The sequence below is a fragment of the Cetorhinus maximus genome, chromosome 3 (genome assembly GCF_964194155.1).
Source record: "Cetorhinus maximus chromosome 3, sCetMax3.hap1.1, whole genome shotgun sequence".
NCBI lineage: Eukaryota > Metazoa > Chordata > Chondrichthyes > Lamniformes > Cetorhinidae > Cetorhinus > Cetorhinus maximus.
In genome coordinates, this window is record NC_135881.1 from 129,015,112 (window position 1) to 129,034,057 (window position 18,946).

Below are 18,946 nucleotides of genomic sequence, written 5' to 3' on the forward strand. Positions count from 1 at the left end.
TAATTAACTAATTAAGGCTATTGAGAAAGCTGCCTGTCCAATGTTAAGGTTGGCGTGCAGACGAAGAGCCCAGGCGGCCTTCACATTTTTCATGGAACCTCATCCACGGGCAGGATGAGGTTTCATGAAGGGTTTATAAATTAAATACATTTTTTCGTTAAAGTTCATTGACATGTCCCAGCTCATGTGACACTGTCACATGAGGGGACATGTCTTAATTTCTTTTCTTTATTAAAACTTTTAAACCTTAAAACTTATCTCCCTGAGGCACCTCTGTCATGCTGGGTGGGCCTTAATTGGCTCACCCACGTAAAATGGCTATGCAGATCCAATTGGGGGCGCCAATTGGGCCCGTGCCCGCCCCCACACAATTCCCCCCCCCCCACGAACGGGGGGGAAAATTCTTTCCAAGGAGTCCATAGGGGGATATAGACAGGTTAAGTGAGTGGGCAAAAACTTTGCAGCTGGAATATAATGTGGGAAAATGTGAGGTTATGCACTTTGGCAGGAAGAATAGAGGAGCTGAATATTACTTAAATGGCGAAAGACTGAAGAAAGCTGCAGCACAGAGGGATCTGGAGGTCCTTGTGCTTGAATCCCAATAAGCTAGCTTACAAGTTCAGCAGGTAATAGTTAAGGCAAATGGAATATTAGCCTTTATTTCAAAGGGAATGCAGTATAAAAATCAGGAAGTCTTACTAAAACTATGCAAGGCACTAGTTAGAGCACACCTAGAATACTGTGAACAATTCTGGTCCCCTTATGTAAAGAAAGATGTACTAGCATTGGAGGCAGTCCAGAGAAGGTTTACTAGGTTGACCCTGGGTATGGAGGGATTTTCTTATGAGGAGAGGTTGAGTAGGTTGGGCCTGTACTCATTTCAGTTTAGAAGAATGAGAGGCAACCTTATTGAAACATATAAAATTCTTAAGGGGCTTGACAGGGTAGATGCTGAGAGGTTGTTTCCCCTTGTGGGAGAGTCTAGGACCAGAGGGCATAATCTCAGAGTGAGGAGTCGCCCATTTAAGACTGAGATGAGGAGGAATTTCTTCTTTCAGAGGGTTGTTAATCTGTGGAATTCTTTGCCACAGAGAGTTGTAGAGGCTGGGTCATTAAGTATATTCAAGGTTGAGATTTTTAATCAGTAAGGGAATCAAGGGTTATGGGGAAAAGGCAGGAAAGTGGAGTTGAGGATTATCAGATCAGCCATGATCTCATTGAATGGCAGAGCAGACTCGATGAGCTGAATGACCTACCTCTGCTGCTATGTCTTATGGTCTTATGGTCTAACTCAAGACTCTCCCACAAAGAGGTAGCCCGCACTACTCTGCTATTGGACAATAAGATCATGTGACCTTACATTACAATACTTAATGTATCGTACTTAATACTTAAAAGCTATTTAAATCTTGGGTTATTACATCCCTCCCCCTTTACTGAAAAATATATTTTATAATTTTTCAGTACATCAAGTTATTTATACAGTTCAATTATTTACAGAGTCAGTCTGTCTCGGGGTTTCCTTATGCATGTAGAATGTCTCAACTCTACAGCTTCTGAAGTTTGCTTTGGAGACTCCCTTACCAAAGTCATCTGAGCTTCAGGTTCTACAGCAGGTACCTGTAAATTTGTTTCTTCGACCCTTTCAGGTATAGTCGGCCCATCAAATATATTTGTACTTGGTTGAGTTCTTTCAACAGGAAATGTTGATTCAGTCTTGAGCACTGGTGGAATCACTTCTGGATATTTGGCTTCTCCACTTTGTATGTGATCCACATGTCTTCTTATTATTCCATCTTCAATTTTCACATGGTAGGAAAGAGGTCCTCTACAGCTTCTGAATTTCGCTGGTCCACGCTGATCCTTCTCTAAAATTCTTCACAAATACCTTCTCTCCTACATTAAATGTTCTATCCTGACTGTGACAATCATGTCCCATTTTCTGATTTTCCTGCCTTCTTTCTACCTACCCCCCCAACAAATTTGGCATAATCAGACTCAGTCTTGATTGGAGGTGGTGTTTCATGGAACAGTTCAGCAGGTGTGACACCTGTTGTTGAATGAGAGGTGGTTCGATAATGGAATAGAAATCGTTCTCATTTAGTCGCTATCGAAACTCCAGACAATTTCTTTATACCAGATTTGAACATCTGAACCGCTCGCTTGGCAAGTCCATTGGAACAAGGATGGTATAGAGATATTTTCACATGAACATATCATTGAGGCTTGTAAATCGGTTAAATTCAGCACTTATGAATACTGTTCCATTATCTGATACTAGCATTTCAGGTAATCCATTTACAGCGAAGCTTTGTCGTAGCTTGTCTATCGTCACTGAAGATGTGGGTGACCTTACTTTGCATATATCCATCCATTTTGAATGTGTGTCTATTATAAGGAGAAACATTGTTCCCATAAAAGGTCCCAGATAATCGATTTGTACACATATCCATGGTCTTTCTGGCCTTCCCACTGCTCCTACTCCATGAGCCGATGCATCACACGTTAGTTTCAATTCTTTCTTTGGATCAAAATGTACTAGAAGTGTAGAAGACTGTAACACCTTTTTAACTTTTGTGAAAGCTTCTTCTTGTGGTGTTTGCCATGATCATCTCTGATTTTTCTTGAGCAAACAATATAATGGTGCCAGTTCTGTCAATAAGTTAGGCAAGAAGCATCCATAGTAGTTAATCACCTCCAAAAATGATTTCAATTCGGATGTATTCTTTGGTTCTGGGGCTTCTTTAATTGCTTTCACCTTTTCTTCAAATGGATGTAAGTCTTGTGAATCGACCTTGTGACCTATGTAAGTTACCTCTTTAGCCTAGAATGTGCACTTTTCCTTTCTCAATCTCACTCCAGCCTGCGAAAAAAGTTTCAGAGCTTCCTCCAGGTTCAACAAATGTTCTTTGTCTGTGAGTCCAAGCACGAGAACGTCATCCAGATAAACTACAACATGGGGCAATCCCTGTAGCAAACTTTCCATGGTTCTTTGGAATATAGTGCAAGCAGAAGATATGCCAAATGGTAAACGGGTGTATTGATACAATCCCTTATGTGTATTTATGGTGACAAACTTTTGGGATGCTTGCTCTAATTCCAATTGCTGGTAGGCATGGCTCAAATCTAACTTTGTGTAAGCTTTCCACCTCCCAATTTAGTGTACAAATCTTCAATTTTAGGTATGGGGTGTCTATCCAATTTTGCAACTTGATTGACTGTTATTTTATAGTCCCCGCATATTCTAATACTTTGGTCAGGTTTGAGAACAGGTACAACTGGAGCTACCCACTCTGAAAATTGTACTGGTTGTATCACTCGCAGCTTTTCTAATCAGTCCAGTTCTGCTTCTACCTTATCTCGCATTGCATAAGAAATTGGTCTTGCCTTCATGAATCTTGGTGTTGCCTTGGGATCTACATGAATTTTTGCTTGTAGCCCTTCAACTTTTCCAAGTTCTCCCTTGAACACGGAGGCATATTTCTATAGTAGCTGTGAAAGTCCATTAATTCTTAGTTGGAAGATTTCATTTCATTCCAATTTAATTTCTTTCAGCCAGTTTTGTCAGAGGAGACTAGGTCCCTCGCCAGCTACTACCATCAAGGGTATTCTCACTGTTTGACCTTCTGAAACTTTACATATACCCTTGACTTGAATGCTTTCCCCTGTATAAGTCTTTAATTTTTCAACAGTTTCTTCTAAATTCAGCTTACGTACTCCATGATTCAAGTATTGAAAAGTATACTTCCTGATCACTGTTATAGCTGCACCAGTATCCGCCTCCAGTCTGGTAGGTTCTCGTTCTTTCTCATGGTTACATAGATAGACTCCGTTCTTCCTACCTTTAAATTATATGGCAAATAGATATCAGCATCTATTACTTCAGGGCTTTTCAATGCTGTTTATCTCATTGGGCTTTTGCCTTTGTCTGACAGTCTGCCTGATTCTGGGAGGTGATGGCGTAATGGTATTGCCGCTGGACCAGCAATCCAGAGACCCAGGGTAATGCTCTGGGGACCCGGGTTTGAATCCTGCCACAGCAGATGGTGGAATTTGAATTCAATAAAAAAAAAACTGGAGTTAAAAGTCTAATGATGACCATGAAACCATTGTCAATTGTTGTAAAAACCCATCTGGTTCACTAATGTCCTCGGGAAGGAAATCTGCCATCCTTGCCTGGTCTGGGCTACGTGTGATTCCAGACCCACAGCAATGTGGTTGACTCTTAAATGCCCTCTGAACAAGGGCAAGTAGGAATGACCTAGCCAGTGACGCCCAAACCCCATGAATGAATAAAAAAAAATTCTATCTTTACAATTTCTCATGAGGTGTCCATGTCGATGGCAGAAGAAACGTTCAATCTTTTAAAATTGTGTTTCATTACAGGACTGTCTACTTCCATCTCTGTTAGTATGATGCCATGCTTTTGCTGCTGAGATCTCCTTTTTAATTTGTCTGCTAGCGGTGGCTGCTTCCTGCTTCAGAACAAAGCTCTGCACTTTCGCGCTCTTTTTGGTTGATGCTCCCTGACCAACATGGAGGATAGTGCCACTGCACTCCTTGAATGGCTTCTGAGTCTTGCACTGCACCTTCCATTGCAAGACCGATTTCCAACGCCTTCGGAAAATCTAGATTTGTTTCAGCCAACAATCTCCCCTGGATAGCATTTTTGTTTATTCCGCATACCAGCCGATCTCTGAGCATATCATTGATTGAAGTACCGAACTCGCAGTATTCAGTTAATTGTTTCAGAGTCACTACATAAGAAGCAACGGTCTCCCTTGCAGTTCTGATTCTTGAATTGAATTTAAACCTTTGTATGGTCACTGAAGGCTTGGGCTGGTAATGATTTCTTACAAAGCTCACTAAATCATCAAAACTTTTGGAGTTTGGGGCACTGGATGCCAACAGATTTCGAATTAATCCATATGTCTTACTCCCACATGTGGACAAAAGGATCGCGTGCCTCTTCTCCGCCGCAATGTTTGCCTGGAAGTAGAACGCAAGGCGTTCAACATAGTGAGACCAGTCATTGAAGGTTGAATCAAATGGCTCTACCCTTCCAAATTGCAGCATCTCTTAGGGAATTAATTTGACGCTCAGACGGAAACTTCCTTTAACTTACAACTACCGTGTGAGGTACGGCCCGATTTCAGTTGTTCTGGTTTCCTTCGTTTCCCTCTCTCACGTTTTACCTTGTTTTGTCCATGATTTTTCATGGTTTTACTCTCTTTGCCAGTATGTTGGACCCAGTGCCCTTGGTTTTCTGGGGCTAAAGGATCTGGGTTGCACGCTTTGTTCAGGGTACAGAGACAGAAAACATCCAGAGATAGTTGTTAGAATAAACACATGCTGTTTATTTACTAACTAACTCTATAACTATACTTGTGTGCTCACAACATAAAACTCTGTCTTCACTCATTAGTGATTAACTCAAGACTCTCCCACATAGAAGTAGCCCATGCTGCTCTGCTATTGGACAATAAGATCATGTGACTTTACATTACAATACTTGTGTTAAAGGTATATTACATCTCAGGTTACTACACATATGTGCTGTCCCTTCATCCAAGTCATTTATATAAATTGTAAGAAGTTGAGGCCCCAGCACTGATCCTTGTGGCACCCCACTTGTTACATCTTGCCAAGCTGAGAATGACATATTTATGTCTACACTGTGTTTCCTGTTGGCTAGCCAATCTTCTACCCATGCCAATATGTTAGCTCCCACACCATGAGCTGTTATATTCCTCAATAGCCTTTGATGTGGCATTTTATCAAATGCCTTCTGGAAATCTAAGTACAGTACATATCCTAATTCCCCTTTATTCAGAGTACATGTTATTTCTTCAAAGAACTGTAATAAACTGGTTAAACATGAATTCCCTCTCATAAAGCCATATTGACTCTGACTGATTACCTTGAATTTATCTAAGTGCCTTGCTACAACGTCTTTAATAATAGTTTCTAACATTTTCCCTATGACAGATGTTAAGCTAACTAGCCTGCAGTTTCCTGCTTTCTGTCTCCCTCCTTTTTTGAATAAAGGAGATACATTTGCTATTTTCTAATCTCTTGGAACCTGGAAAATGAAAACCAACGCATCAATTATCTCACTAGCTACTTCTTTTAAGACCTTAGGATGAAGTCCACCAAGAGCCAGGGACTTGTCAGCCTGCAGCTACAAGAAATTGCTCAGTACCACTTCTCTGATGATTGTAATTTTCTTGAGGTCCTCCCTCCCTTCCCTTTCTTGATTTACAGCTGTTTCTCAGATGTTACTTGTGTCCTCTATAGTGAAGACCGATGTAAAATACCTGTTTAATTCACCTGCCATCTCCTTATTTTCCATTATTAATTTCCCAGACCCACTTTCTATGTGATCAACGCTCACTTTGTTAACTCTTTTCTTTTTTAAATACCTATAGACACTCTTACTTATCTGTTTTTATATTTCTAGCTAGCTTTCTCTCATAACCTAGTTTTTCCCTACTTATTAGCCCTTTAGTTACTCTTTGCTGTTTTTTATGTTCTGTCCAATCTTGTGACCTGCCACCCATCCTTGCGCAATTATATGCTTTTTCTTTAAATTTGATACTATCTTTAACCTTTTTAGTTAATCACAGATGGTGGGTCCTGCCCTTGAAAGTTTTCTTTTTCATTGGAATGTATTTATTCTGCGTATTCCCCTTAAATGTCTGCCACTACATCTCTATTGGCCTATCCCTTAATCTAATTTGCCATTCCACTTTAGCTAGCTTTGCTTTCTTGCCCTCATAATTACCCTTATTTAATTTAAAGTACTAGTCTTGAACCCACCCTTCTCTCCCTCAAACTGAATATAAAATTCAATCATATTATGATCCTATCTCATTGATTAATTAATCCTATCTCATTGCACAATACCAGATTTGGTATGACCATTCTATGAATTCCTCATCTAGGCAACCTTTGCCCATCTGATTTTTCCAGTCTATACAGAGATTAAAATCCCCCATGATTATTGCTGTGCTTTTCTGACAAGCGCCCATTGGCCAGAGCTTTCCGGCCCTGTTGGCGTCTGGCAACATGATGGGCAGTGGGACAATGTGGCGAGAAGACCAAAAATCATTTTAATGCCGTCGTGAAACCAGTTTTTGATCGTCCGCCCCACCTGTCAATGGCTGGCTGCGTTTCTTGCCGCCAAGTGTTGGGAAACTAATTTAAATACTTTAGCATCTCATTATAAGCCCTGCTTGATGGAATCATTCCCCCACGCTTGATCATACCGGCAATCACGCCGACGTGTTTCACAACTAAACATAAGCGATGTGCGCCTGGTGAGCTGCATTTCATTCAGGACTTTGAGGTTTGTTTGCCTACCTTGCTTCAGGCAGCACTCGCAGTCATCAGTGGCAGGCTTCGCAGGTAGAGCCACATCACTTTTTGGGGGCCTCATGGGCAGGTCTATACCTGCCAGACCAGCAGTAAAGCGGGGTTGGCTTTTCAGTGGCTGCAGGGCTAGGGCTTCCTTGGGGAAGGGGGAGAAGAGACCTCAAACAAGGGAAGAGGCTGCAGGGTGAGTGCTGTACTGGGGAAGGAGGTATCCCTGGGTGTGTGTAGAGGAAGCAGTCTTCACAGGAGATGAGTCCAGATGGAGATGTGAGGGTGTGTGAGAGAATTAGTGGTGATGTCCCTTGAGCTGGCAGTGAGTGAGATGCCAGTGAATGTGTGATGGCCATGTCAGTGTGTGAATTTAGAGTGATAAGATGGTGGCACGGATGAGATCATTCATCCATTTTCTGAGCAGTCCTAGGATGCAAGCATTGAGAAGGGTGTACGCGGCTGAAGTTTAAATATGGCACCCTGCGTGAGGAAGCGGAGAGGTAACAGCTTTGTGGACAAATCGGAGGCCGCCCGCCACTGAGATAGTATGTTTCTTGTGGGTGCATAATTAATGAGGTGGGAATGGGACGATACGGCACGAAAACCCGACCATTGCAGCTGGCGGGTAAAACAACTTTTTCCCGTCAGCTACTGCACTTTGTGCAAATCTGGGACAATTCAGCCCATTATGTCTTCCTTTATACCCAGTCCAGCCCTGTGGTTACTGTTAGGGAGCCTGTGCACTACTCCCACAAGTGACTTCTTGCCTTTAGCATTTCTCATGTCTAGGTAGGCGAGTGCGCGATGATGATGGAAGCGCGCCTGCCATTAATTAACGGGCCGGTTAAGGTCCTTGAGGCACCAATTGTCTTTGATTTTACACAGCCCGTGCGATTTTCAGGGTGTCACATGGGCGCAACGGGCAGGTGGGTAGGCTAATTTTCAAAAACCTCATCCACAGATGGGATAAGAGAGGTAAGTGGGCTCGCTAATGCGAATTGTTAGTACTTTAGATTATAACTTACTGCTGCTTGCTTGTGTGAACAGGACAACTTCATTTCGCTTCAGAGCTGCTTTGACAAAAATAACAGGCTTCAGTTCAGGACTCCGGAGGAATCATGATACTTGGGGCCTTCTAGGTATCAGACAGCCTTCCCTTACCCTGGGAATGGGGATTGTGGTCTCCGCTGGAGGCATCGCCTCTGAGGAGGAAAAGAAGGCCAGAAGGGGGAGGAGGCCAGGTGTCCCTATTCAGCCTCCGGGAAGCGACCTGTGGGAGGACAGGTGCAGGCACAAAGGCACAGGGCCAACAGGGAGTCCAAGGCGGAAGGACTTGCCAGAATATGCCACTAACCTGCTGCCAGGGTTTACAGGCGGCGATGCAGCTACCCCAGTATGTCTAAGGTGCAATGCCAAAGGAGGCTCCGCCTCTCAAGTGAGACCTTGACCTCCATCTGTCAGATAATCGGTCCTGAGATCAGCTCCAACAGTGTGGGTGGGCATCCCATGCCAGTTGCTCTGAGGGTCACAGTGGCCCTCAACTTCTATGCCTCTGGCTCCTTCCAGCGGTCGGTGGGTGATCTTTGTGGAGCTTCCCAATCAGCTGTCCACAGTTGTGTCAAGCAGGTGACAATTCAGGTGTGCATTGACTTTCATTCACTACTGCACAGACGAGGCCAGCCAGGCAGAGCGAACCAGAGGCTTTGCCGCGATTGCTGGGTTCCCTCGAATCCAGGGTGCAATCGACTGAACACATGTGGCCATCAAGGCTCAAGCGGGTGAGCCAGGTGCCTTCATCAACAGGAAGGGATTCCACTCCATGAACGTGCAGATAGTGTGTGACCATAAGATGCAGATTCTGCAAGTTTGTGCAAGGTACCCAGGCAGCTCCCATGATGCTTACATCCTGAGACATTCCCAGGTGCCAAGGCTGTTCAGTGCTCCAGCCTGGCTGGATGGATGGCTGCTGGATGACAAGGGCTATCACCTCAAAAGGTGACTCATGATGCCTCTCCACCATCCAAGAACAGAGGCCGAGCAGTGGTACAATAGGAACCGTGCCTCCACAAGGTGAGGTGGTAGAGAGAAACATTGGTCTTCTCAATTGCGCTTCCATGCCTGGACCGTCCAGGGGGCGCACTGCAATACCCCCCAGATCGTATGTCACTGATAGTGATTGCATGCTGCGCTGCCCACAATCTGGCGCTGGAAAGGGGAGACGCAGTGGAGGAAGAAGATGTTGAAGCAGCTGCTCTGGCAGCAGACGGCGAATCCAGTAGTGAGTCTGAGCACGGTCAGGAGAATGCTGAGGGGATAAATGCTGACCGGGCAACCTCCACGGAGGCGGGACACCGGGAGGCTTTGATCCAATGCTCCTTCAGCTAGCCTACCAAAGATGAACCATCACCACATGCCAGGGCTGCACGCTCCATGCTTGATACCTGACAGGAACATTTGCTTGGTGAACAATATGCACTATGTGCCATTTCGATAAAGTTCAACAACAAACAAGTCACTCATAACATCATGGGTTACCCTGCACCTGCTAACTAAGAACTATTGGAGCACCCAGAGGCTTGATAAACACAAACACATTTTATGGTGTGGTGCCTGGCATACATAAAACAAATGGGAAGGTGTTCTCCATCATACCTACTAATAATTAACGTAAAAGTGTGGGAAAAAAATATCACTAGTGATAAGCCCGTCTTGTACTTAAAGTGCTTTAAGTTTTTGTTTGCGGATGCTACGTCTAGGTGCTCCCCCCTCACTGGCACCGGCATTGGAGACAGCCTGCTCACTCTGCTGTCCTGTTGGCCTTGATTACCTTGGCGGGCATCCTCTGGCCCATGGAGCCTGTGCTGGCCCCACCTGGGAGGGAGCAGCCAGTGCCACGGCTGGCATCGCCCCAGTCGCTGCAGCCTCATCAGATGCCACGGTCACTGGCAGAGGGGTGGAGGAGCTGCTTTCATCATCCAGAGTACCCTGAGAGGAACCCGCAGAGACAACAAGCAGCTCGTGCACCAACGTCAGGTCACTTTGGACCTCCCTGCTCACCATTGATGGATGGGCACCTAGCTGGGATACTGAGTGCCCAATCAATCTCCCACACTGACACTGACCACCTGAGGTCATTGCCGGTGTGAGGGCTTGCAGGTCCAAGCGCATCCCCAGGAAGCCTTGATTCAGGTCCTGCAGCAGCCTCTCCACGAGAGTGGGCACTCTGTCCATGGAGGAGGCAGTGCGCTCGGCCATGAGGATCATTGCATTGCTCATGCCCCACATGGACTCCTCCACAACAGAGACCATGGCACGCATTCCCTCATGTATCTCCGCCAGATGCTCCCACACACCCTGCTGGACTCCCAACATCTGCTGCCTCAGGGACGACTCCAGAAGCACATCATCAGCCAACGGACTGAGCACATTCTTGGCCCCTAGCAGTCCTCCGACTGCCGGCGCCCTGGGCACTCTCTGCCTCTGCCTGCACTTCAAGCGAGTGTGAAGTGGCCTCACCGCTGTGCACCGAGATACTATCCGATGATCTAATGCTTACCGAGGTGCTGGTATCTGCGCTGGTACCTGCCTGGGTGTGATGCTGGTGCGTTTATCTGTGTCCTCTAGGGTGAGCGATGGGCCTTCAGGCTCCTGACCCCAACAGGCTTCTGGTGAGCCTGAAATGAAGAACAAGGACATGTCACTTGTTGAAGTCATTACACTGTTATTCTGCATGCCTGGCACCCAGATCAGGGTGCCCTCGTCTTTCCATTATCAATGGGGATTCCATGTTCGAGGCTTACATCAATATCGGGACAACAGTGGAATGGTAGCTATTACAGACATTCTGAGGTCAGTGCACTGCACTCTTACCTCCCTGTGGCATCCCAACCTCACCGCGGCTGGTTGACCTAGGCACATGGTGCCTCTCCTGCTCCAGTGCCTCCTGCTCATATCTGGTCAAGGTTAGAAGGTGGTGCAGTCCTCCACCAGTCCGCAACCTTTCAGCATTGTTGTGGGATGTCTTCACCTGAAAGGAAAGAGGAGCATTGATTAGTCCACCCTGTACCTGCATTGCCTTTGCAGCCTGGCCAACCCCACCTGAGGAATACCTCGCAGGGTTCAGCCGATTTGTGACCCTGGAGCCCCAAGACACTCATTCCAAGCAGCCAGGGCTCAACCCCTTGCCCAGATGCTAGCTCATAGACATTTGCCACTCACAATCTAAGAACTCTGAGGTCCGGTGGGGGTGGGGGTGAGGGGGAGTTGGGGGGGTGGGGGGGGTGGGGTTGCGCTCCTAACTGCTGTGCTAAGTGACCCATGCCAACACGGTACTCACCCTTCCCAAGCGCAGGAGATCATTGAAGCACTTACGGCATTGCACCCATGTGCGCCTCACCACATCATGGGAGCTCACCCTGGATGCCACCTCCTCCCAAGCATATTTGGTGAAGCTAGGGGGCCTCCTCCTCCTGTCCCTGGGGACAAGAACATCCCAGCGTGCTGCCACCTCCGCCAGGAGGGCAGCGAGACACTTGTCGGAAAAGCGCTTGGCCGACTGCCCCTCCGACCTGACACGGCCTGCCGTGTTCAGCACCGATGTTCTCCATAACTAGGGCCGTCCGAGTCAATGGCAGCCTTCGCTGCCACATTCCACAGCTGCAACACAACACCTGTCCTGCCTTTGTTACTTATCTTATTTAGTTAATTTAATTACTTCGAATTACTAATTACTTAATTAAATTCGAATAATTATTATTTTACTATGATAAATGTGCTTATTAAATGCTAGTACCACCTACAACTAAGAGTTATGTGTTTCTTAATTACACAGGTATGTATTTTAGGTATTTATTTTCAAGTTTTAGTTCTTTTTATTTATAGATCTTCCCTAACTCTGGTGTCCTAAACTGACTATTTACACACTGCCCCTTACACTAAGCACTTACCGGCTTCCAGTGATGTCACAGTTTTTTTCACTCAGTTTCTTCAAACTGAGCGCGCACTGGCTGAAGTGGTGTGCTCTGGCACTCCCAAATGTCTCCTGCAGATATAGGTGGAGGCAAAGAAGCGATGACCAAAGATGTCATAGACAAAAGGACAAAGGGGTGTTGACGGTGGTGATATTAGCAAAGGAATGTGCTAATGGTGACATTAAGGGTAGAAAGCAGGACGAGCAAGTGACAAATAGCCCTAGTGGGGGTGGGGTGGGGGGGAGGCGGGCCAAACTGAGCCCCCACTAGGGCTATCTGTCACTTGCTCGTCCTGCTTTCTACCTTTTTTGTCACCATTATCACAGTCCTTAGCTAATATCACCACCGCCAACACCCCTTTGTCCTTTTGTCTATGACATATTTGGCCATCTCTTCTTTGCCTCCGCCTATCACTGGCCCTCCATCCAGCTCTATCTGTCCCACCCCCCTCAACCAGCTTATATTTCACCTCATTTCTATTTTTCCTTAGTTCTGATGAAGAGTCATACGGACGTGAAACGTTAACTGTATTCCTCTCCGCAGATGCTGTCAGGCCTGCTGAGTTTTTCCAGCTATTTTTGTTTTTGTTTCAGATTTCCAGCATCCGCAGTATTTGGCTTTTATCTATAAGTAATTCCCTGGTGTATGCGTTGGCATGAATGTTGCCCAGTGGTTATGTTTGTGATAGTCGGGGCTAGATTTTCAAACCAGGGTTTGGAACCCGATGACTGGATCATTTCTGGATCCAAAGGCTGCACTGCATAGTGTCAGTGACACAATGCGACTTTTAAACAGAAAGTCCTAATTGGTCCAGAGCTGAGTTTGGGTGCTAGGTAGAGAGAGGAGGCTGGAACTAGTTCTGGAGGGCAATTTTAAAAGCCAAACAGTAGCCATGACTGGATTTGTTGTGACCTGGAAGAATGATGCAGGCAGGAGAGCAGAGGCCCAACAGTCTCATGGTCCACACATGTGCCCAAAAGCTCACTCCTCAAGTACTCAAACTGCAATGTTCAAGCAATGGCAACTATGTTTCACTGCATGAGCACCTCAGTTTGACGATCCTTTTTTATGCAAGATATTTCATCAGCAACCAGAATCAATAAGGGCTCCCTCTATAATAAGTCCTCACTTATCACCCCACCAGCCTCCGCATTCAAAGGATCATCCTCCGCCATTTCCACCAACTCCAGCATGATGCCACCACCAAACACATCTTCCCTTCACCCCCCCTGGCGGCATTCTGTAGGTATCGTTCCCTCCGTGACACCCTGGTCCACTCCTCCATCACCCCCTACTCCTCAACCCCCACCTACGGCACCTCCCCATGCAAATGCAAAATATGCAACACCTGCCCCTTCACTTCCTCTCTCCTCACCATCCAAGGGCCCAAACACTCCTTTCAAGTGAAGCAGCATTTCACTTGCATTTCCCCTAACTTAGTCTACTGCATTCGTTGCTCCCAATGCGGTTTCCTCTACATTGGAGAGACCAAACGCAGACTGGGTGACCGCTTTGCAGAACACCTTCGGTCTGTCTGCAAGCATGACCCAGACCTCCCTGTCGCTTGCCATTTTAACACTCCACCCTGCTCTCTTGCCCACATGTCTATCCTTGGCTTGCTGCATTGTTCCAGTGAAGCTCAACGCAAACTGGAGGAACAGCATCTCATCTTCCGACTAGGCACGTTACAGCCTTCTGGACTGAATATTGAGTTCAACAACTTTAGATCTTGAACTCCCTCCTCCATCCCCAACCCCTTTCCGTTTCTTCCCCCTCCCTTTTGTTTTTTCCAATAATTTATATAGATTTTTCTTTTCCCACCTATTTCCATTATTTTTAAATGTATTCCACCCATGGTTTATTTCACCCCACCCCCGACTAGAGCTACCTTGCTTGTCCTGCTCTTAATTAGCACATTCTTTTAGATAATATCACCACCTTCAACACCTCTTTCTCCTTTTGTCTGTGACATCTTTTGGTTATCTCCTCCTATCACTGCTTGCTTGTCCCAACAACCCCCCACTTCTTCCCACCCCCTTAAACCAGCTTATATTTCACCCCTTTCCTATTTCTAGTTAGTTCTGTTGAAGAGTCATGAGGACTCGAAATGTCAACTTTGCTCTTCTCTGCCGATGCTGCCAGACCTGCTGAGTTTTTCCAGGTATTTCTGTTTTTGTTTAGGGCTCCCTCTATGCTCCCAACAGCTGTGAACTAATATGTCCCAAACAGTTTGCTCTTCCCATTATCTGAAAAATTGATTTGGCCCCTCTCCAGTCTGTAACAAGCTTAACAGCAATTTAACTGGAGACACGTGGGTTGCTGGCCTCTCCTTTGCCCGCCCTTCTTTTAAAAAATCAAGCATGCCATGGAGGCGTTGGATGACTGACATGCCATCTGAGTGCGCTAGTTTCAGAACATGCTCGAATCCGACCTCGTCCCTATGGGCAATTGAAAATTCACACCGTGATGGATGCAAAAGAAGGCAGTGAACAGAAGTACCGTATAATTTAATAAAAATATTGGGAATTGTCAATGAATAGGACAAATCAATGAGTAGAATAAAAAAAACTGCAGGATATTAACGGAACTGACAAAATTGACGTGTTGACATTCATATTGTGTAGTGTGCAAGGTTGTCTATTGTATGGGAAGAAAACTAAATTCATTCAAATTGAAGGATGTCTGAACATTACCTTGTGTTCTATCCATATTTCTCTTTCTGAACTTACAACTGGTTATCACTACAAATTCATGAATAGCTGAATGCTTTGACACTTCTTCATCTACATTTCTCAATATACATATAGTTATCTCCCATTGCTAAATTTGCTGGCAAGGAATTGAGGCATTACAAATTTCCAAGCAGTCTTAAAGATCTGTTTAGTTACCCCACATACCTTCAGTGCTTGGCTCAATCTTCACTTACTGAGACATGTTTCTCAAGTTAGAAAGTCTAAATAGCAAGTGCACAAATATGATTGCGCTGCAGCTTACAAGACATCCATAAAATAACAGGAACATAGGACCAGGAGTAGTCAATCCCCTATAGCCTCTACCTCCGTTCATTGAAATCATGTGCATAACTCCACGTCCCATAATACCCTTGGCAAGCAAAAATCTACCTGTCTCATTTAAATTTATTAATTGACTAGCGCCTACTGTTTTTTGTGGGAGTTCCACACTTCCATCATGCTTTGTGCAAAGGAACTGTTTTGTAACTATTCCTCTAAATTCTGTTCTGATTAGTTCTAAATTAATTCTGATGCCCTAGACCTCAGATTTTGATTGCATTTTTTTAGTGCAGGAAGATTTAAAATTTTAGAATCATAACACATGACTTCCTGTAACCGATTATATGATTTTACTGCCACAATTTTGAAAACTTACTACACCATTTAACAAAGTGCTGGATAAGTAGTTTGTGGCTATATACAAAGGAGGACAGGAGTGCTTCCACAAATAAATATTTATCAATGGGTACAATTTTAAAAATTTTTCCTGATTTGTGAACTGTTTCTTTAGATTGGAAAATTGTGCATATCACTCCTCTATTTAAGAATGGTGACAGAGGGAAAGCAGAAAGTATAGACCAATTAGCTTAACATCTGTTGTCAGGAAATTATAATTAAGGATAGGGTAACTGAACTGATCAGAGAGAATCAGCATGGATTTCTCGAGGGTGGGTTGTGCCTAACGAACCTAATTGAATTTTTTGAAGAGATGACTATAGTATTGGCAGGGGAATATATAAGAATGTTATTTATTTGGGCTTCTAGAAGGCATTTGATAAAGTACCTCATAAAAGACTGTTGGCTAAAGCTGAAGCTTAATGAGTTGAAAACAAATTATTGACCTAGTTAGGGAATTGGCTAAGCACAGGATACAGAGAGGAGGGATAATGGGCAGGTACCAGGCAGCATGTAACTCTGTAACTCATATTGTGCCATAAGGATTTGCTCTGGGGCCTCAACTATTCATTGTATTCATCAACAACTTTTTCATAGGAGACATTTTTTCAAAGTTTTTTTTAACAGAACAAATGTTATACTGGCATAGGGGCATGAGGGGCCTGATAGGGTGAGTGGAAGGGCAGAACCTGGCATAGGGGGCATGAGGGAGACATTTTGAACTTACCTTTGAAAAGGTCTGCTCATGCACACTAGGGCTCACGACTACCCTCAGGGACCATGAACTATGACTCATTAAAAACCTGGCCCAACTCCATGAAAATTGTGGAGGATATGGAGATATTTATTATCACAATGGAGCTGGCCAGGTCGGAAGGGTCAGAAGTGCCAGAAGTGGACTTCTGACAGGAAGCAGCCCTCACCCTTTAAAGGTACTCCTAAAAATCGCACAGCCCAGGAATGCAGTTGGGAATCTTGGAATCAGGATCCACCCACCATTTTAAAAGGGCTCCCGAGTTAACCTGACTTGGTGAAAACCCAGGCCATAGTGTTCATATCGAATTTATATTCCATGGGTAGAATGTTCTCCCCGTTGGGGGGGCTGGTCGGGAGCGGGCGCGGAGCCAATTGCCGCCCGCAACCGGCTGCGCACCACCATTTTATGTGGGCGGGCCAATTAAGGCCCTCCCAGTGTGATGCGCGCCCGGTAGCTCCTGTGCAGGCGGGGGGAGGAGGGAGAGCCGGGCCTGCACTCTTTCGCGCAAGCGCGTGAAAGAGTACAGAAATCTCCCTGAGGCACTGAGCCGCCTCAGGGAGATTAAGTTCAGTTTCAAAGTTTAAGTAAAGAAAGTTAAAATTCATTTACACATGTCCCCTCATGTGACAGCATCATATGAGCTGGGACATGTTTATGAAACGTTTCAAAAATATTTATTATTTTAATAAACCCTTCATGAAACCTCATCCCGCCGTGGATGAGGTTTCATGAAAAATGCAAAGGCCGCCTGTGCTCTTTGCCTGCCCGCCAACCTTAAGGTTGGACGGGCAGCCCTGTCAAGTTGGTTAAGTAGTTAATTAATGGCCTTAACAGGCTTTTGACAGTTCGGCAGGCACGCAGCTGACTCCGGTGCATGCCTGCCAAAAGAAAGATCGGAATGATACGCGGTGACGTCAGGAAGCACGCCCAACGTCACCACGTATCATTTTACATGTCGGCGTGCGGGGCCCGCTCCCGCACACCGAACAGAAAATGCTGCCCCATAAGTTCATGTTGCTTGATTGTGACAATGTTACTAGGACATGTATGTTCCAGGACCTAATTTTTAGTGCCAACTTCTGGGATTGAAGTAACTTTAACTCCTTCACTAAAGTTTGTTGACAGAATTGCTACAATTAAACAGTTTAATACACAATTTATTTATTTCACTACAACTTTATGCCAATAGCTTTGTGTTGCATTTGGTATGAAATTTTAAGCAAAAGCCCTTTATTACTCTGGAAAGGCAAGACTGATTCAGTGGTCCTCATCGTGCTCTGTAATTATGTAAACAGTAGTTACACTTGAAATAAACTCTCATGTCTGTTTCAATTGCAGTGTTGCTTATCCTCGTTATTGGCAAGCATTCATAATCCTAAGAGTTTATTATTAAAATATAGTGTGCATTTATGAATAGAATGAAAGTATTGTATTTAACATATCTTTTGTACTTGTATCATATAAACAAAATGTTTCTCACACTTAAACCTCACTGGCTTAAATATTATATTCACAGAACAACAACATTACAATTTAACAGGCAAAGAACCTACTAATGATTATGTAGCCCCTTTATTAAAAAAATAGAAAAAACAAGCCATTTATTTACTAACGTTGTTGATCTAACAAGAACAGTTACCAATCAAGAACATCAGGAGACCAATGAAAAATTTCCTGTATTCGATTAAAAAACTGGGCCATATTTGCTGTTGTTCTGGTTTTCCATACAGCCAACTTTCCTGTCCAGCGGTTAGACACTTAGTAAGCTGAAAATGTCCACTGCTGCTCCCTGTGCAGTATAGGCTTGCCCACTACTAACCCATAACTGAAAAATGGCAACAAATGGAATCTAACTACCGGCTTCATTGCTGGCCTTACTACTGGATGCAGTTCTCCAACCGGGGCTGAAAATTAGAACGTAAGAGTATTAAAACAAAAGAAATAGGTTTTTGAGTAGACCATTTGGCCTTTGAGCCTGCTCCTCCATTTATTAAAGCCATGGCTGATATACTCCTCAAATCCACTTTCCCACACTATCCCTGAATCCCTTAATTCCCTTCATACCCAAAAACCTATTGACCTCTTTCTTGAATGTAGTCATCAACTGAGCATCTACACTTCTCTGGGGTAGACAATTCCAAAGATTCACAATTCTTTCAGTAAAAAAATGTCTTCTTAACTCGGTCCTAAATGGTTATCCATTAATTCTAAGGGCAGAATTTTCTGTGTTGGCGTCGGGCAAGATCGGTGGCCTAAGCGGACAATATGGCGCGATTGGTTTTATGACGGCGGGATACTAGTTCACCATCGTCCACTCAGCCCGCCAATGGCAGGCCACGTTGCCCGCCATCGGACATCAGGAACCTCATTGTAATACATCAGCATATAATTATCAGGCTAGCCCGCCGGAATCGTCAGAGCAGTTGGACGATTGCACACGTTGTACA

At 44.7% G+C, this 18,946-nt stretch overlaps 1 protein-coding gene across 1 annotated transcript in view; it reads left to right on the forward strand.

The window, feature by feature from the left end:
* LOC144678899 (ubiquitin-conjugating enzyme E2 E2) overlaps positions 1-18,946 on the forward strand; it is a 404,663-nt gene that overhangs the window by 37,682 nt on the left and 348,035 nt on the right. The window lies entirely within an intron of this gene.